This window comes from Terrapene carolina, unplaced genomic scaffold (genome assembly GCF_002925995.2).
Source record: "Terrapene carolina triunguis isolate 2854851 unplaced genomic scaffold, T_m_triunguis-2.0 Scaffold30, whole genome shotgun sequence".
Classification (NCBI taxonomy): domain Eukaryota; kingdom Metazoa; phylum Chordata; order Testudines; family Emydidae; genus Terrapene; species Terrapene triunguis.
Window position 1 is genome coordinate 4,845,485 of NW_020664381.1, and position 18,265 is coordinate 4,863,749.

Genomic DNA, 18,265 nt, shown 5'->3' on the forward strand with positions numbered 1-18,265 from the left:
GTAACAGAGAAAAAATTGGAATCCTCTGCACTTCTCCCATCTCCCTGTGGCCCACAGGAAGGGCTGGGAACCAAGGGTACATCTACACAGCCACACACCAAAACAAAACAAAAAAAACCACCCACCAACTCGCAACAGAGATTCTCAGAGCCCTGGTCAAATGACTTGGACTTGTGGGATTCATGCTGCAGGGCTAAAAAAAGCTGTGTAGTAGTTCAGACTCAGGCTGGAGCTCAGGTTCTGAAACCTGGCAATGGAGAGGGTCTCAGAACCCGGGCTCCAGCCCAAACCTGACTCCCTACACAGCTATTTTTAGCTTTGCAGGGCAAGCCCGAGTCAGTTAACTCGGGCTTTGAGACGTAATCCAAGAGACCTTGAGTTCAAGTGTTAGTAGTAACTGATAGTAAATCTGTGCCATTTCAAAACCTTTAGTACTTATTAAGCAAGGTCTCATACCCCAATAAGAGGTTATACAAGTTGGGAACAAAACCTAGATTTCCAATATCACTGTCACATCTAAACCACTTATCCACACTGTCAAGAAAGAATCTGCCAAACCTAAGTACACAAAAAAGCTGTCTGTAAAATGGGGCTACTCATGTATATAGAACCCACTGTTTCACCATACTATGGATCCTTTGGTGGCCAGTCCACCAAAGATAACACAACACTCCTACTGTAAGCTACTGTAGCTAATCCTTTAGATCAATTTTAGAGGCGTGTGCTGCAGTGCTGATATCAGGTGGCATTAGAGCTGCACCTTTTTTTCTTTTCTTTTTTTTAAAAGAAAAGCCAGAAAAAAGTATCTATAAACTTACATTCTAAAAATAAAATTTAGAAGAATGTTACTAAGGTTACAAAGTTGAGTACTCAAAAGTTAGGAAATGCCAGAATTAAGGTTGTCCATGCATATGTATCACAATAGTCTTTAATTACATGTCAAATACTATTTTATCTACAGGACACCTGCCTCTCTGAGCACACAGAGATTGAATCAAGGCTGTGTAGTGAACAGGGTTGACTGTAGGAACTCAGCATCATTTGTTGCAAAGTTGGAAGATATGTCTTGAATGAGGCAAGAGACTTTGGGAAGAGGAGAGGTGGAAATATGGTTAAGGCAGATGAATGCCATACAGAAGAACTGGTTTCTATTCCTGACCCCACCACAGGCTTGCTATGTGAAGATGGCACGTCACTGATACCAAAATTTTGTGATGTGGCCACTAATTTTATTCTCATTTTTTGGGTCCCCAACTTAAGACACATAAAGGCCTGATTTTCTGAAGTACTGAAACCTCATAATTTCAACTAAAATCAATAGCAAATGTAGATGTCCATCTCAGGCAATAAGGTCTGGAGGAAATAAGCACAGGGTTGGGAGCCAGAAGGCCTAGTGTTCTAAACTGGACTCTTCCATTGACTCATCGTGTAACTTTGGGCAAGTCACTTTGCCTTTCTGTTTCAGTTTTCCCCGTATGTAAAACAAGTTAATACATATTTCCCTACCTCCTACAGCTACTTGCAAGAACTAACTTTATGTTCAGAGTACTGTGTAGACCAGGGGTAGGCAACCTATGGCACAGGTGCCGAAGGCGGCACGCGAGCTGATTTTCAGTGGCACTCATACTGCCCGGGTCCTGACCACCGGTCCAGGGGGCTCTGCATCTTAATTTAATTTTAAATGAAGCTTCTTAAACATTTTAAAAACCTTATTTACTTTATATACAACAATAGTTTAGTTATATATTAAAGACTTGTACAAAGAGACCTTCTAAAAACGTTAAAATGTATTACTGGCACGCGAAACCTTAAATTAGAGTGAATAAATGAAGACTCGGCATACCACTTCTGAAAGGTTGCCGACCCCTGGTGTAGACATTGAAGTACAATAAAAAAAAAATGCCATGTACTGTACTCTGAAAAATGAGGCCGTCTCTCAAGCTGTGTGCTCAATCATTGAGATACCCAAGATTAATGGAGAATTTTGCAAATTTTGGCCTTAATCTTTCTGTGCATCAATTTCCAATCTGTGAAAAAGTTTCAGATCTCTGGGTGCTAGGAGAATAACTTCACTGTTTGTTAGGTTCAGATACTACAACTCCCTATTATTAACTCCCTATTTAGTGCAAGGTTTGGATGGTGTGCAGCGCCATGCAAAATAACCTGTGTGGCCGCACACTGAAAAGAATACGAACAAATTTTGAACTGCTGCATCATTCCCAAATCACCTCCTCTGAATGAGGCATACGTCCTGTGGAAAAAATACCATGTGATCTTGTAATTTCATTATCAACATCTTAGGATAGAATGTAAGGGGAAAGGCTGTCTTTAAGACACACTGATCCCAAATCACATCTTTGCCCTAGTCACAACACTGATTATTTTCCATCATTTTCCATTAGGAGCACCTTTAAACACCGACATGTAACTTGGGAATTGTACACTGTCCCACTGTATACTTCCTAAACAACTATCATTGAGCTTTCCGCTGTGAGCTCCCTAAGCAACAGGTCCCAGGTGTAACTATACAACCTTAACATTGCATTAACATGTGTGCAATTTAATTAAGTTATCTGTAACAGAAATAACAGCAGTCCAGAGAAAGGCAATGAATACATGAAAATAACTCCACATCAGATTAAGATTAAGGGTAAAATCTGAGTGTCCAAAAATTAGGCTCCCAATCCTATATTCAGGCACCAAAATAAAAGTGGCCTCATTTTTAGAGTTGCTAAACAGTCAGAGCTCAAGCAAGTCAACAGAAACTAAAAGTCTCGGTGCCTTTGGAGAAGGGGGGATGGAGGAGGAGACTCAAGGCAGGATTTACTTATATGCCTAAACAAGGATTTTGGAGCCTAACATTTAGGCATGGAGGACTGAAAATGTTGGCCTAAACCTATATAATACTTTAGAAATCAGACAAATATGAGTTGAGATTATAAAGGTGTATAAAAGGAATAATGCAGAGGAGGTAGGTCAAAAACTTCCATACACCCTTTTTCATAATAGAATAAGAGACAAATAAAATTGAAGAGCAACAATGTAAAACAGATACAAGGAATATTTTTCACACAACACAATTAGCTTTTGGAACTCTATCACAAGATGTTATTGAGGCCAAAAACTTAAAAAGTTATAATCTTTTAAAAAGGATCAGAAATTAACAAATACACCTCTACCCCGATATAACGCTGTCCTCGGGAGCCAAAAAAAATCTTACCGCGTTATAGATGAAACCACGTTATATCAAACTTGCATTGATCCGCCGGAGTGCGCAGCCCCGCCCCCCCCGGAGCACTGCTTTACTGCATTATATCAGAATTCATGTTATATCGGGTCGCGTTATATCAGGGTAGAGGTGTAGCATCTTAAATTACATTAGACAGGACAAAACTATCTATAATTACAAACCCTTATGCTTCAGGACATAGTCCAACTGCTAACCCCAGGCAGTTAGAAAGAAACTTCTATCATAGGCAGGTTATTCCAATATGGGGTTTCTTGCACCTTCCCAGAAGCATCCAGAACTGGCCCCTCAAACAGGATACTGAGATAGATCAGACCACTGATCAATCTAACATGGCAATTTATGTTCCTAAATGCACAAAGCTACATTAATCCAATCATTGGGCTGCAACAGTTAAGTAAACATTTAAAAAAAAAATCAAAAGTTTGCCATATACATACATCTTTTTCTCCCTACACCAACGAAAAAATGGGTTCTTTGGCTAAACATGACATTATCTTATATTTTTACTTTCTACTTTCATTACAAAAGCAGTAGTTGAACTGATAATAAAAAGTGTTTTAAAAATATAAAGTCACTTAGAAGTAGCATTTATCTCTAAGTTATGTAGAAGAGAGAATAATTTCAAAATATAGTACTTCAATCTTGTGAACTAAAGATTAAACTTGTTACTTCATGTACCAATGTCTTGGAATAAATGGATGGTGAATAGTAGAAAACCAGAATGTTCTTAGAGGTATAGATGCTCTGTGGTAATATTTACCTGAATTGGGAAACAGGTATTGTTCTTTTAACTGAACCTAACTGTTCAGTTATGGTATAAGCCATAAGGGGCTGGTGATAAAATATAACATTTCCCCTTCAAATGCAAACAAGCTTTCCTCATTTTAGTAACTTTTTATCTTTACCATTAAGGAAATATTTTTTAAAACATGTTTAGCTTGCTGTAAATGAGAACAACTGGGCACAATGCAAATTAAGTGACATGACAGTAGGTGTTATTTTAGGTGTATTATACTCAGACTTCTATGGTGAAGCAATCTACAATCATAAATATTTCCTTGTATCTGCTGTTAAATACAAAGTAGCCCCTTGCACAAGAAATGCTTATACCCTGTGTCCCCATAGGGAAGAGCAATTAAAAAAAAAATTATATTGGTAACAGCACCAGCCACTAGAGTTAAGGTGGCTGAGCATTTCTATTCCAACAGTCTGTTTTTATATGTACAATACATTCCACACAAGGACTTTCACTAAGCTCCAAGTGTAAGAAAGGCCATGCTATGAACATGAGTGTGGCTACTTTAGCTTCACAGGGTATTGAAGGTTTGTAGGCTAAGGAAGGGGAAAAGAGAACGAAAGAGGATTCATGCGGACACTAAGGTGCAAAGGGATACTGTGCAAAACACACAGGTTGGAATGCTGCTCTACAGATCCTATGTGGACAGGACAGAAGCTCTCTCCAAAGCACCACCCTAAGACATTATCAGTGGTTTCTAGCCACACTTGCAGGTAATGAAATTTAGACGTGCTATTGCCAAAGTTCTGCAAATCAGCAGACCTTCAAATACACTAGCATGTAGTCTTTTTTGTTTTATTTGAGTGGTTTTTTTAAAATATGTATTAATTCCCCGCCAAAAAAAAAAAAAAAACCCGTACATTAGGAGAATGATACGGTTGAATGAAAAAGCAGTCAAGTCAGGAAATTCTGACTGTAAACTCTTTGGGACAGGGATTGCATTTATGCTGTGTTTTATGCACCACCCAATATGATGGGAGCCAGATCCTGACTGAAGTTTCTAAGCACTATAGTAAGACAAAATAAAACAACATTAATGCATACACGGGGAAGTAGTTATGATAGAGTTTTCATATATAGTCATTATGTCTCAAACAATACAATATTACACATTTTACCTTCAACCTTGTACACACAGGTAGCATTTGTAATACCATGTATCCCAGACACTGTTTGTCATATAAATGACTTTCATGAATACATACAATAAACCAAACTTATAAAACATATTGCATATTAAGTATACAGAGTAACAGTCAAAGTCTGCTGACATATATAGGCCATCCAACAATGAAATTATATTAACTTTGTAGTCAACTGACTCCCTGCTATATTGCACCTGAAAAAGTTTGTGATACTAGCTAAAAAAAAAGTGTAATACCCCATTGCAGATTCAGGGCTCTATCTTGCAAACACTAACATACAGCAACCAGTCCCACTGCTTTTAAAATGTGACCACTTGCATGTATGTAAATATCTGCAGTATCAGGCCCTAACTTCTTAAAATGCATACCATAAAAAGAGAGTGCTTATATAAAAAGTTTAAACTTGTAAAATTATATTGAACCTTTATTACAAAGAAGTTAGTATATATAAGAAAGAAAAAAGTACAAGATGCTATACCTATGCAACTGCGGTTCTAGAAAAAATAGTATATTATGTTTTATTATTCCAGAAACTGATGTGAAGAATTACACATATGGATAAGTGAATTCTCAAATGTTACATCTGATTATCATCTCCCATAACATTATCAAAGTTATCAGCATATTTCAGATGTCCAGGGTAAGTTTTCCTGTTTGTCAGTATACCATCAAATGTGTTTTTAGTTGCTAATCAGAATTTCCAATAATAAAGAAACCATAATCAACAAAACAGCCAATGAATTTCTACCACCATCACTGGATTATTTAAAAAAAAGTAAATGAAACCATTTAACACACAAATGACTGTAATCGGATTTGTATCCAACATGTATTTTGTAGTTCAGCCCTGTAAAACAACTTATATAAAAACCAAGTATCACCCATACATTATACAAAAATATAATTGGGTTCAAAAAGTTCACGGAGGATAAGTCCATCAATGGCTATTAGTCAAAATGGTCAGGGATGCACCCCACGCTGTGGGTGTCCCTAAAATCTCGGACTGCTAGAAGCTTGGACTGGACAACAAGGGATGGATTACTCAATAATTGCCCTGTTCTGTTCATTCCCTCTGAAGCATCTCACACTGGCCACTTTCCGAAGACAGAATACAGGGCTAGATGGACCACTGATTTGACCCAGAATGGCCATTCTTATGTTATGCTATTGTAACTATTTGTTTAGGTGTCATGACAAAATTTGTTGTGATAACCAGACAGACAAAACAGGGTTCTGCATGAGAAAGATTCCATGTGTTCAAGACAATGGAAAAAAATGGGCAAGTACTTAACACTTGTCTTGCCTGCCAGACAGCAGTTTTCTTCTCTTTACTATATTACTTCAGTTTGAATGGTGGTTCTCTATGTCTTTGGTCTCAGATGCTACCAATCAGCTTCCTCTACAAGGGAAATGAATGTGCACAGTTCTGATTGGCTCCTCAGCAACAGACCCTGCTATCAGAATAAACTAGAGGGTGTCTGTAGTTTACTTTGCTCTCTGAAAGACATGTGGAAACTTGTACACATGCACTGAACAAGTTTAATAATAAACAATCAATTTTAACTACAGTAGAACCTCAGAGTTATGAACACCTCTGGAATGGAGGTTGTTCATAACTCTGAACAAAATGTTCTGGTTGTTCTTTCAAAAGGTTACAACTGAACGTTGACTCAATACAGCTTTGAATCTTTACTATGCCGAAGAAAAATGCTGCCCCCCCCCCCTTTTTTTTTTTTTTTTCGTTTAATACTTTTTTATTTTTTGGTGTTTTTTTTGGGGGGGGGGGGGGGTCTCTGCTGCTGCCTGATTGTGTAATTCCAGTTCCAAATGAGGTGTGTGGTTGGCTGGTCAGTTCGTAACTCTGATATTTGTAACTCTGAGGTTCTACTATACTTACATTTGAACTGAGGATACCACACTCAAGGAAAGGACAAATCAGTCACTTAAAAATATTTTTTCATATAATTTTTAAAGCTTACCATGGGTTGGCTGCATTAATTCATAAAAAAATGTGTTTAATTAAACATTAACACCATTAGTATAAATTAAGATGTTGAAAATTTGATAATTTTTGCTATTTTAATTTATCCAATCATTCACTTGAATAGATTATTTCTAGGCATCTCAACTAAAATGTGCAGAAAAGTAATGCCCTCGTGCATCAATTTGTAGATTTTTCAAACTGTTGCCCCAAAGTAACAACAAATCCGATGATTAAATATTCTCTCTTTGGGGATGGGGAAACATTTCACTTTAAGGGTACATTAATTAGCCTAGTCCAGGTGTGAGCATCCCCATTGCAAAACCATACCCATTTTACTGTGTCCTCCCCATTTCTGCACTCGTCTGTGTTTGTGGCAGGGGGAGGGGGACATATCTCATGGCTCTTAATAGTGACTGTGAAATGCTCAGGGAGATTAGAGGGGCTCAATAATAAGGGGGGATTTCAACTATCCCCATATTGATTGGGTACATGTCATCTCAGAACGGGATGCAGAGATAAAGTTTCTTGACACCTTAAATGACTGCTTCTTGGAGCAGCTAGTCCTGGAACCCACAAGAGGAGAGGCAATTCTTGATTTAGTCCCAAGTGGAGCACAGGATCTGGTCCAAGAGGTGAATATAGCTGGACCGCTTTGTAATAGTGGCCATAATATTATTAAATTTAACAACCCTATGGCTGGGAAAACACCACAGCAGCCCATTGTGGCATTTAATTTCAGAAAGGGGGACTACACAAAAATGAGGAAGTTAGTTAAACAGAAATTAAAAGGTACCATGCCAAAAGTGAAATCTCTGCAAGCTGCATGGAAACTTTTTAAAGACACCATAATACAGCCTCAACTTAAACGCATACCCCAAATTTAAAAACATTGTTAAGAGAATCAAAGAAGTGCCACAGTGGCTAAACAACAAAGTAAAAGATGCAGTGAGAGACAAAAAAGGCATCTTTTAAAAAGTGGAAGTTAAATCCTAGTGAGGAAAATAGACAGAAGCATAAACTCTGGCAAACGAAGTATAAAAATATAATTAGGAAGCCCAAAAAAGAATTTGAAGAACAGCTAGCCAAAGACTCAAAAAGTAATAGCAAAAAAAATTGTAAGTATATCAGAAGCAGGAAGCCTGCTAAACAACCAGCGGAGCCACTGGACGATCAAGATGCTAAAGGAGCACTCAAGGATAAGCCCACTGCGGAGAAACAAAATGAAATCTTTGTATCTGTCTTCATGGCTAACGATGTGAGGGAGATTCCCAAAACTGAGACATTCTTTTTAGGTGACAAATCTGAAGAACTGTCCCAGATCGAAGTGTCAGAGGAGGTTTTGGAACAAATTGATAAACTAAATCCGGGGTTCCCAATTTTTTGTATTGGTGACCCCTTTCACACCTCAAACCTATGATTGCGACCTCCCCTTACAAATTAAAAACACTTTTTTTATATTTAACACTATTATAAATGCTGGAGGCAAAGCAGAGTTTGGGGGTGGAGGCTGACCGCTCGCAACCCCCCCGTGTAATAAACTTGCAACCCCTGAGGGGTCACGACCCCCAGTTTGAGAACCCCTGAACTAAACAGTAATAAGTTACCAGGACCAGATGGTATTTCACCCAAGAGTTCTGAAGGAACTCAAATGTGAAATTTCAGAACTACTAATTGTGGTTTGTAACCTATCATTTAAATCAGCTTCTGTACCAAAATGACTGGAGGATAGCTAATGTGACGCCAATTTTTAAAAAGGGCTCCAGAGGTGATCCCGGCAATTACAGGCCGGTAAGCCTGACTTCAGTACTGAGCAAACTGGTTGAAACTATAGTAAAGAACAGAACTGTCAGACACATAGATTAACATAATTTGTTGGGGATGAGTCAACATGATTTTTGTAAAAGGAAATCATGCCTTACCATCTACTAGAATTCTTTGAAGGGGGTCAACAAGCATATGGATAAGAGGGATCCAGGGGATATAATGTACTTAGATTTTCAGAAAGCCTTTAACAAGGGCCCTCACCAAAGGGTACGTCTTCACTACCCGCCGTATCGGCGGGTAGCAATCGATTTATCCGGGATCGATATATCGCGTCTCGTTAAGACGCGATATATCGATCCCCGAACGTGCTCACCATCAACTCCAGAACTCCACCAGAGTGAGCGGCGGTAGCGCAGTCGACGGGGGAGCCACGGCCGTCGATCCCGCGCCGTGTGGACCCCAGGTAATTCGATCCAAGATACTTCGACTTCAGCTACGCGAATAAGTTGCGTATCTTGGATCGATCCCCCCCACACCCAGTGTAGACCAGCCCAAAGGCTTTTAAGCAAAGTAAGCTATCATGGATTAAGAAGGAAGGTCCTCTCGTGGATTGGTAACTGGTTAAAATATAGGAAACAAAAGAGAGGAATAAAGGGTCAGTTTTCAGAATGGAGAGAGGAAAATAGTGCTGTCCCCCAGGGGTCTGTACGGGGACCGGTCCTATTCAACATATTCATAAATGATCTGGGAAAAGGGATAAACAGTGAGGTGACAAAATTTGCAGATGATACAAAGCTACTCAAGATAGTTAAGTCCCAAGCAGACTGTGAAGATCTACAAAAGGATCTCACAAAACTGGGTGACTGGGCAACGAAATGGCAGATGAAATTCAATGTTGATAAATGCAAAGTAATGTACGTTGGAAAACATAATCCCAACTATACATATAAAATGATGGGGTCTAAATTAGCTGTTACCACTCAAGAAAGATCTTGGAGTCATTGTGGATAGTTCTCTGAAAACATCCACTCAATGTGCAGCAGCAGTCAAAAAAGCAAACAATGTTGGGAATCATTAAGAAAAGGATAGATAATAAGCCAAAAAATATAATATTGCTTCTGTATAAATCCAAGGTAGGCCCACATCTTGAATGCTGCATGCAGATGTGGTCAACCCATCTGAAAAAGAGATATTTTGGAATTGGAAAAGGTACAGAAAACAGCAACAAAAATTATTAGGGGTATGGAACGGCTTCCGTATGAGGAGAGATTAATAAGACTGGGACTTTTCAGCTTGGAAAAGAGACGACTAAGGGGGGATATGATAGAAGTCTGTTAAATCATGACTGGTGTGGAGAAAGTAAAGAAGGAAGTCTTATTTACTCCTTCTCATAACACACAAGCTAGGGGTCACTAACAAAAGTAATAGGCAGCAGGTTTAAAACAAACAAAAGGAAGTATTTTTTCACATGACGCACAGTTAATCTGTGGAACTCCTTGCCAGAGGATGTTGTGAAGGCCAAGACTATAATATCGTTTAAAAAAGAACTAGATAAGTTCATGGAGGATAGATCCATCAATGGCTATTAGCCTGGATGGGCAGGGATGGTGTCCCTAGCCTCTGTTTGCCAGAAACTGAGAATGAGCAACAGTGTATGGATCACTTGATGATTACCTGTTCTGTTCATTCCCTCTGAGGCACCTGGCATTGGCCACTGTCGGAAGACAGGGTACTGCGATAAATGGACCTTTGGTCTAACCCAGTATGGCTGTTCTTATGTTCTCTTTGGGCTAAGATTAACGATGATTCTTTCACAGTCAATTGTGGGAGAACTTGTTTGGCCTTCATGGGGAATTATGGGAAGCCTATCAGCACTTGCGCAATTTAGCCTCCATCCTCACTGCAAAGTGGACAGGTTCCAGCCTAAGCTAAAGCAAAGCCTAAGCTTAAACCTCCTCCAAGCAAAGGTATGTAGATGGGAGGTTGGGTTAAAACACAAGTGAACTCTGCAGTGAAGACTTACTGAAAGTATTGAAATATGCCTGTAATAGGAAAAGAAGTTATAAGCTGGTAAATTTTGTAAGCTGGGCTCGGGAGAGATGGAGGATCATAAAGAAAATGGAATTAAATCTTTCATCCCTAAAAGAGAAAAGATGATCCAAATAGGTTATATTTGGAGACCACTAGCGAACTGTTACATGACAGCATGTTGTACAGTTGATAATAAAGCCTTTCAAGCTTTTATGGGGATGACCTGTCTCCCTCACCACCTTGGGAAAAAGCGTTAATGTATTTTTAGATTGCACTTATATTCTCACTGAACGGTATAGTTAGTTGTTTCTAAAGAGTGTCCAGATCATGTTGCAAATTGTTCCATGTAATTTTTTTTAAATGGCCAGTACAATATATACTAGAGAGAATTCCTCTCTCATTCCAATAACAAATGAAAAAAGAATATATTCCTCTTAACAGAATTACCTGTTTCCTTATTTTCGCAGAGATTTACAACAACAAAAATACACACCACATAATTTGGAAAGCTTTCAATAGGAAAATGGACATTCTTGTAGCAAAACACACCACAGTATATATCAAAAGGTTTGGATACGTAAAGTCTATTTAGATGAATTTATGACACAACCAAAGTCAGTCAAAAGTTAAGATTGCCCTAATACACTCCTACTCAAGAAGCAAAACAGGTGTAATACTGCTCATTTTTAAAGTGATTTATAAACCCAACCCATTTTAATCAAGTGTGTAGAGAAAAGTAATTATGATAGGTCTATAAAAATAAGTTATTCCACAATAACAGTATTCATTTGAAAAAGTTCAGAGTCTCAGAAGTGTTACAAGTTTCCCAGAATTCGCACAAAATAGAAAGATACCAAAAGCATTTAGGGTTTCATTATGGAGAAATAATTTTCCAAATGGTCATCTTTTAAAAATCTGTGTCATTTAAGTTATACAAAGGCTAAAAACCCACTGAAACTGCACTAATATGTTAAATTGTTTGTAAATCCAATTTTCAATAGTTGCTTTCAAGTTTGAGCGCTTATGTGCCTACTTTCAGGTAAAGACAGACCATAACAGTTATGAACACCTCAAAATAAGAGCTTTTAAAAGGAAAATTCAGTCACGCTATAGCACCATTTAATAGAGAAGCATTTGTGTTTTAGCTCACTACCCAGGTTCTTCTATTAAGAGAAATGTAGCTATAAAGCCCTGGCTTAACAGATAAAAAGTATGTTTTCCAGTTAAGTTAGCTGAACATGATTGAAAAGCCCCGCTGAACATGAAGCTGTTTAGGTAGAATGCTACAACAGAACCAGTTAGCAGTTTCAAATGTGTTAGCCTGCATCTTAAAGAGTATAAGGAGAGCTTTTCAATCTTGTTACTCTAACTCAGGGGTCGGCAACCTCTGGCACATGGCTTGCCAGGGTAAGCACCCTGGCGGGCCGGGCCAGTTTGTTTACCTGCCGCGTCCGCAGGTTCGGCCAATCGCGGCTCCTACTGGCAGGGGTTCGCCACTCCAGGCCAATGGGGGAGGTGGGAAGCTGCGGCCAGCACATCCCTCGGCCCGCGCCGCTTCCTGCAGCCCCCATTGGCCTGGAGCGGCGAACCGCAGCCAGTCAGAGCCGCGATCGGCCGAACCTGCGGACACGGCAGGTAAACAAACTGGCCCGGCCCGCCAGGGTGCTTACCCTGGCAAGCCGCGTGCCAGAGGTTGCCGACCCCTGTGCTAACTCATTTGAGTTAACATGATAGACACCTCACCACTCTTTGGCTATTAAGACAGTCTAGAGGTTTTAACTCAGTTACAAGTTTCTCTCTAAGCCCTTTTCTAGACTAAGATTTAAAGATGAGGTACTAGCATGTGTTAGAAAACACATGCTAACTTTTTAAAAGTCTAGTCTAGACAAGTTACAATGCCTTAATACATGCTAAACTGGTCAAGTTAGTGCACCTTGTCTAGACTATTAGCTAACGTGCTAACATCTACACAGAGCCCAAAACTTTCAAAAATGCTTAACAGACCACATCATTACACCTTCCATATAGAGTGAATACTATCTACAAGTCACTGGACTTTTTTTGAAGCACAAGTATCGGAGAAATCTCTTTGCCGCCACTACTACTTGCTAAAACCATCCTCATTCACTCCTCTTTCCCTCAAGTTGCCGACCCTAACAAAACCAAAATGATAAGTTCTAAACCTAGACAAATCTCATTTCAGGAACTATAATACTGTTACTGACATAACAAATTGTGTCCTACCATACTTTTCCTTAGCCTGGAAACAATATCAAAGCACTTTCATTTAGTAAACACTTGCACAGTTACTAGGAATAGGGAACTGTCCTTTTTAGTAAGATTATAAAAGCAATAGCTCTCTCATATTCAACTCCTAAACCAGATGCATTAACTTTACACATTAACTTCAAGACACATGCATGAAGCGATGTTAAGCTTCAGATACTTGTGCTAAATATGCCAAAAAAATTAATGGAAAGAAAACATAAACCTAACGCACCATATATGTTAATGACTTTAAAGCTCAAATACAAAGAACACCCTAGTTGTAGATACCTCATATGAACTGATGACACCAAGGACAGTCTACAGAATAGTTTATTTACAAAGTTCACTAAATATATGAAAAACAGTAGTCAATAGACAGATAACATCTAACATTCAAATACTGCAATGAAATTACTAATACATCACACCCAAAAGAGTATAATTATTTCAACAGTATTCAGCAATTACAAAAAAACCGTTAATGTTTTATGAGAATAATTCAGGATTATGCCTTCTTCATTTGGAATAAAATAAAGAAACTGATGACACAACACAGAGATATCAATACAATGATAAAATAGCTAACTTCTACTTGTATAGAACTTTGGAACACTGTCCACATAAAAGAAGTGTTCCAAGAAGAAGTGGGCATTCACCCACGAAAGCTCATGCTCTTACACGTCTGTTAGTCTATAAAGTGCCACAGGACTCTTTGCTGCTTTTATAAAAGTGACGGTAATCCTTGCAAGTGTTTAGAAACACAAGCTAATAGCACATTATCACTAGGATGAAAAAAAGTGTTGTAAAAAAATATTTTATGCTTGTTGATTTTTTGTAGACAGATCTCCTGTGTTTATTAACTAAAAAAAGACAGATCTGTTTGATTTTTTTCTCTCTTGACTGGGGAATAATGGGAGAACTAAGCAGCACCAGCATTCAAGACTCTCGATCAAAGAATCCTTACATAGTCCTTGGAAAGACTAAACTGGAAACTTCAAAGTTGATTAAGAGTCAGAAACACATCAATATTGGAATGTCTAATTACAGTTCCTGAGTTGTGTTTGGGGGCTTTGTTTGTTAGAGAAAGGGCTGCTTTACAGCAAAAACATTCAATATATGAAGTGGATAATGTGTGTTCTAGTTTCTTTACCAACCCAGAGCAAAATCCCTAAAAGATTGCAGTTAGCTGTCTAACAACTGGAAAATATGCACTCTGTGGGTGCCCCAGAATGACAGTAACGTGACAAGTATTCCCACCACCTCCACCTCCAACTTCCACACCTGCCATGGAAGTCACTTACCCGAGTGCAGACGGGGCACCTCAACCCACCACCACAACAGGTGCCTGCTCTGTTAAACTTCTGACTCCTTCCCCCGGCCTTAGGGGCTGCGGGAGAGTCCGACACCTCCCACCTATCGTAAGGTCAGAGCCGGAGAGTCCTGCCAGCCCCTTCCCTCTGCACAGTCGGGATCATCTCCCTGCTCTCCCAGCCCCGGGACCGGAGCGATCCCCTCCGACAAGAGCAGCCTGTCCTGAGCACTGGGGCCCGCCACCTTCACGTCAGGGAGAAAAGGGTGTTGCGGCCGCCCGGCCGGTCCCACCTTCCCCTGGGCTGCGCGGGTGCAGCGGGCCCCGGCCCGGCAGGCTGGGGCGGGGACTCCCCGGGCCCCTCTCTCTAAGATGGCAGCGGGGCTGTCCCCACGCCGAGGGGATGGCATTAGCTGGCCTGGTGCGAGAGGCCCCGGCCAGGACACTTACCCGTGGGAGTTGGGGGTGGCCACTGCTCTCCTGCCCGGCTGCCGTGGGGGGCCCGATCCCGGCAGAGGCCTCCTCTCTCGAGCTCCGGGGAGGCGGCGGCTGGGTACAGCGCTTCCCCCGCTTCGGCCGGGGGCCCCGGCACCGCAGCGCCTCCGCTCCGCAGTCCAGCCGCCCTCGGGCCCCGGTGTGGTGCGGGGCCCCGGCGGGAGCCCGCAGCGCGCCTCCCTCTCGCGGGGAGTCGGGCGGGGGGGCCCGGCCCGGCGGGCGGATCCGCGGCGCTTCCTGGCCGGGCAGATTTTCTATCGCTCACAAAATGGCGCGCGTTCCAAACCTGCGCAGCGACCGGCGGCGGCAGCGGGGCCCGGACGCGGCGGCGGCCTGAGCCCCGGCCAGGCAGAGCGGAGACAGCCGCGAGAGCGAGCGAGCGGGGGGAGCGCAGCGCCGAACCGAGCCCCCGGGAACTCCTCGCTCACTTGCCCGCTCGCTCCCCCCTCCCCCCCCGCTCCTCCCCCCTCCCCCCTTCCGAGCCGGCTTCTCCAGGGCTGTACTCCGGACCGCTCCTTGCCGCGCCCGCCCGCCCGCGCTGCCGCCTCCCCCTCGCCCCCTCCCTGCTGTCCCTGGGCCCGCGAGGGGTGAAGCCCCCAAAACCCGCGAGGACAATTTCCTGGGCAAAATTATAATTCGGGCGGGAAGGGAAATTATTTGAAAAAAAAAAAACCCCAACTGACAAAATGGCGACGGGACAAGCCTGTTACTATGGCAACTGTCAATCACGCCGCGAGGCGCCCCGCCCCCGAGGCGGGAGGCCGCTCTGACGTGGTGAAGGGGGAGAATTGGGCGAAGGAGGGGCTTGGTTTCCTTGGCAACTGGTGCTTCTCTTCCTCCCTCCCCTGTTCCACCATGGTGTGACGTTATAAACTCAGAGGTGCCGCCGCAGCGGGGGTCGTCCATGGCCCGGGGCCGCCGAGCCTGCGGCGGGGAGGGGGCGCGCGCCCCCCTGGGCTTGGCTCCGCGGGAGCGCCAGGCTTTATCCCCAGCGCGCAGCGGCGGGAGGTGCCGCCTCTCTGCTTCCCCTGGGCCTGAGCCAGCGGGATCTGGCGCATGAGCGGCAGCAGGCAGGAGCCGCGCTCACCCCCTTCCCGCAGCAGGCAAAGAAATTTCTAGTGTTCAGTCGTGGAGCGAACCCCTTCCACGGGTTACGGGAGGACAAGCTGAGGCGCAGCGCTGCCTGCCTGGATCTGCAGGCAGCTCCAGTACCTCTGCTGCCGGGCTAAGCTTGCAGACTTAAGCTGAAGGAATGGCAACGGCAGCTATTAAGAAACCTACAGAGACAAAAAAAAAAAAAAAAAAAGCCATGAGCAATAATGGGCGGCAGCCCTGCCGCTAGCTACTAGGGAGGAGACCCCACATGGAGATTAGAAGGAAAAGGTAGCAGACCCGCAACTTTGCAGCGCCCACAAGGCTTAGCATGCAGAGAACCTAACCCCTCTATCACTGTGTGTAGCCAGCAAGCTTAGGGTAAGATAAGGTCCTCCAGAGACAGCACCTGTTGGAGATCCAGGCTCCTCCTCTTTTCCTGCAAGGGGAGTTAGGATCTTACTGAGGCATTTTTCTGCACAAGGTAGTTCCTACATATTGTTCCAGGCTTTGGCTAGTAGGTTTAGCTCCCCAGCAGTATACACAGAAAATTTTACCAGCTATTCTGGCTTGTGAGTGGATCAGTATAAGGGCGAGATTGGGGGTGGGGAGGAAAGAGATATTAGATAGCAAAAGTAGGATACTGGGAGAAAGATCAGTGGGGAGGAGAAAATGTTTGAAACGGTAGATAGGATGTAGGGAATAAAGAAAATGGATTAAAAGGTTGGATTGAGAGAAGGAAATACACATTGAAGACAGACCAAAAAAAATTTTTTTTTCAGAGTGTCTAGTCCTTAGGGACTGTCAGGGCCGGCTCCAGGCACCAGCTTAACAAGCAGGTGCTTGGGGTGGCCAAGGGAGAGGGGTGGCAAGTCCCTCACTCCTAGGAGCGAAGGACCTGCCGCTGAACTGCTGTCGCTGATCCCGGCTTTTTTTTTTTTTTTTGCTTGGGGCAGCAGAAATGCTGGAGACAGCCCTGGGACTGTAAAGCTTCAATTTGGCAGCCACACTACAGATGGTATATTTAGTGTTTATTGCAAGGGTGCCATACACATTCTTTAAAGAGGCCTGAATACTACTTTTAGTTTTGGCTCAGGGTCTAAATTTAGTTCTACATACTACTCTAAATCTACTGTGGAATTCCCAATCATCTTACTGGGAGGCTTGCACAAATATCAGCAGTAGAATATGGCCTTTACTACCTTGACTTAAATAATTAAAAGTTTAAGTCACATACAGCATCACTGAGGGGAAATTCTTCTCCTGTTTAGGACCAGTTAGTGCTATTTGTTTCCCTCTATTTCCTCTTCCTTGTACTCTATTTTGTGTCTCCTCTCAATGTTTTCTGCCTCTGGGTCTCTTTTTACAGTGTCTGATGTGCAACAATTCCCAATTCCCACCATATAGTTTCACTCCTACACCATTTTTCATCTCATCTGAAACAAGATCAACAATTAAATAGAGACATATAAAATGTCATTGTTAGATATGAGTATTAATACACAGATTAACATGGACAGGAACTTCACACTTCTCCAAGCCATTGTTTCAGGCTGCTTGCACATTCAGGAAAACAGCACTACATTTACTCTCAGTTTCCATTTGAAAGATTACATTTGCAACCATGAAAGCTAGAATTTTTTAATGAAAGTTTAGATTCTGCAGAATCTGAACATACCATGTGGCTCACATGAGATACCAAGCAAGCTGAATTTTTAACACTTAATGCCACCCCTTTGGCATGGAGAGCACAACAAAGGTCTACAATGTAGCTGTTGTACTGCATGCGGTATCACTTGCTGCTACTGGCAGACTCCTGGTGGTCTTGCTGCAGCACACAGGATGCAACAGGCACTAGAGGAAGCAGAAGTAGATACCAGGAATAGAGGCTTCTGCAAGGCTGACTCAGAGACAAGATATGGGGCCCCTATACATGCTGCCTTCAGGCACAGTCCTTCCCTACTGCCTCTACTGCTGCTTCACCAGGCTTAGCAACGGGCAGGGGATGGAAGTGCTAAACTGAGATGTTGGCTAGAGAAGGGTTTCTGAATATGCAGGAGGGTGAGGGTGAATTTCTGAGACACGAGAAAGAAAGGTGGGATGGGGAGGAATTCTGAACTTGGGACTAGTC

The 18,265-nt window shown here is 42.3% G+C and overlaps 1 protein-coding gene across 2 annotated transcripts in view; it reads right to left on the reverse strand.

The window, feature by feature from the left end:
• The window catches only part of DYRK1A (dual specificity tyrosine phosphorylation regulated kinase 1A), a 112,993-nt gene extending 97,512 nt beyond the window's left edge, over positions 1–15,481 (reverse strand). The window contains exon 1 of one of the 2 annotated variants that reach the window (XM_026651234.1): positions 14,998–15,481. The gene's annotated coding sequence lies outside the window, so the exon portion shown is untranslated. Of the gene's footprint in view, positions 1–14,539; positions 14,573–14,997 lie in introns of those variants that run through there. The other variant, XM_026651238.2, reaches the window with a different exon arrangement.
• Between the last annotated feature and the right edge of the window lie 2,784 nt (positions 15,482–18,265).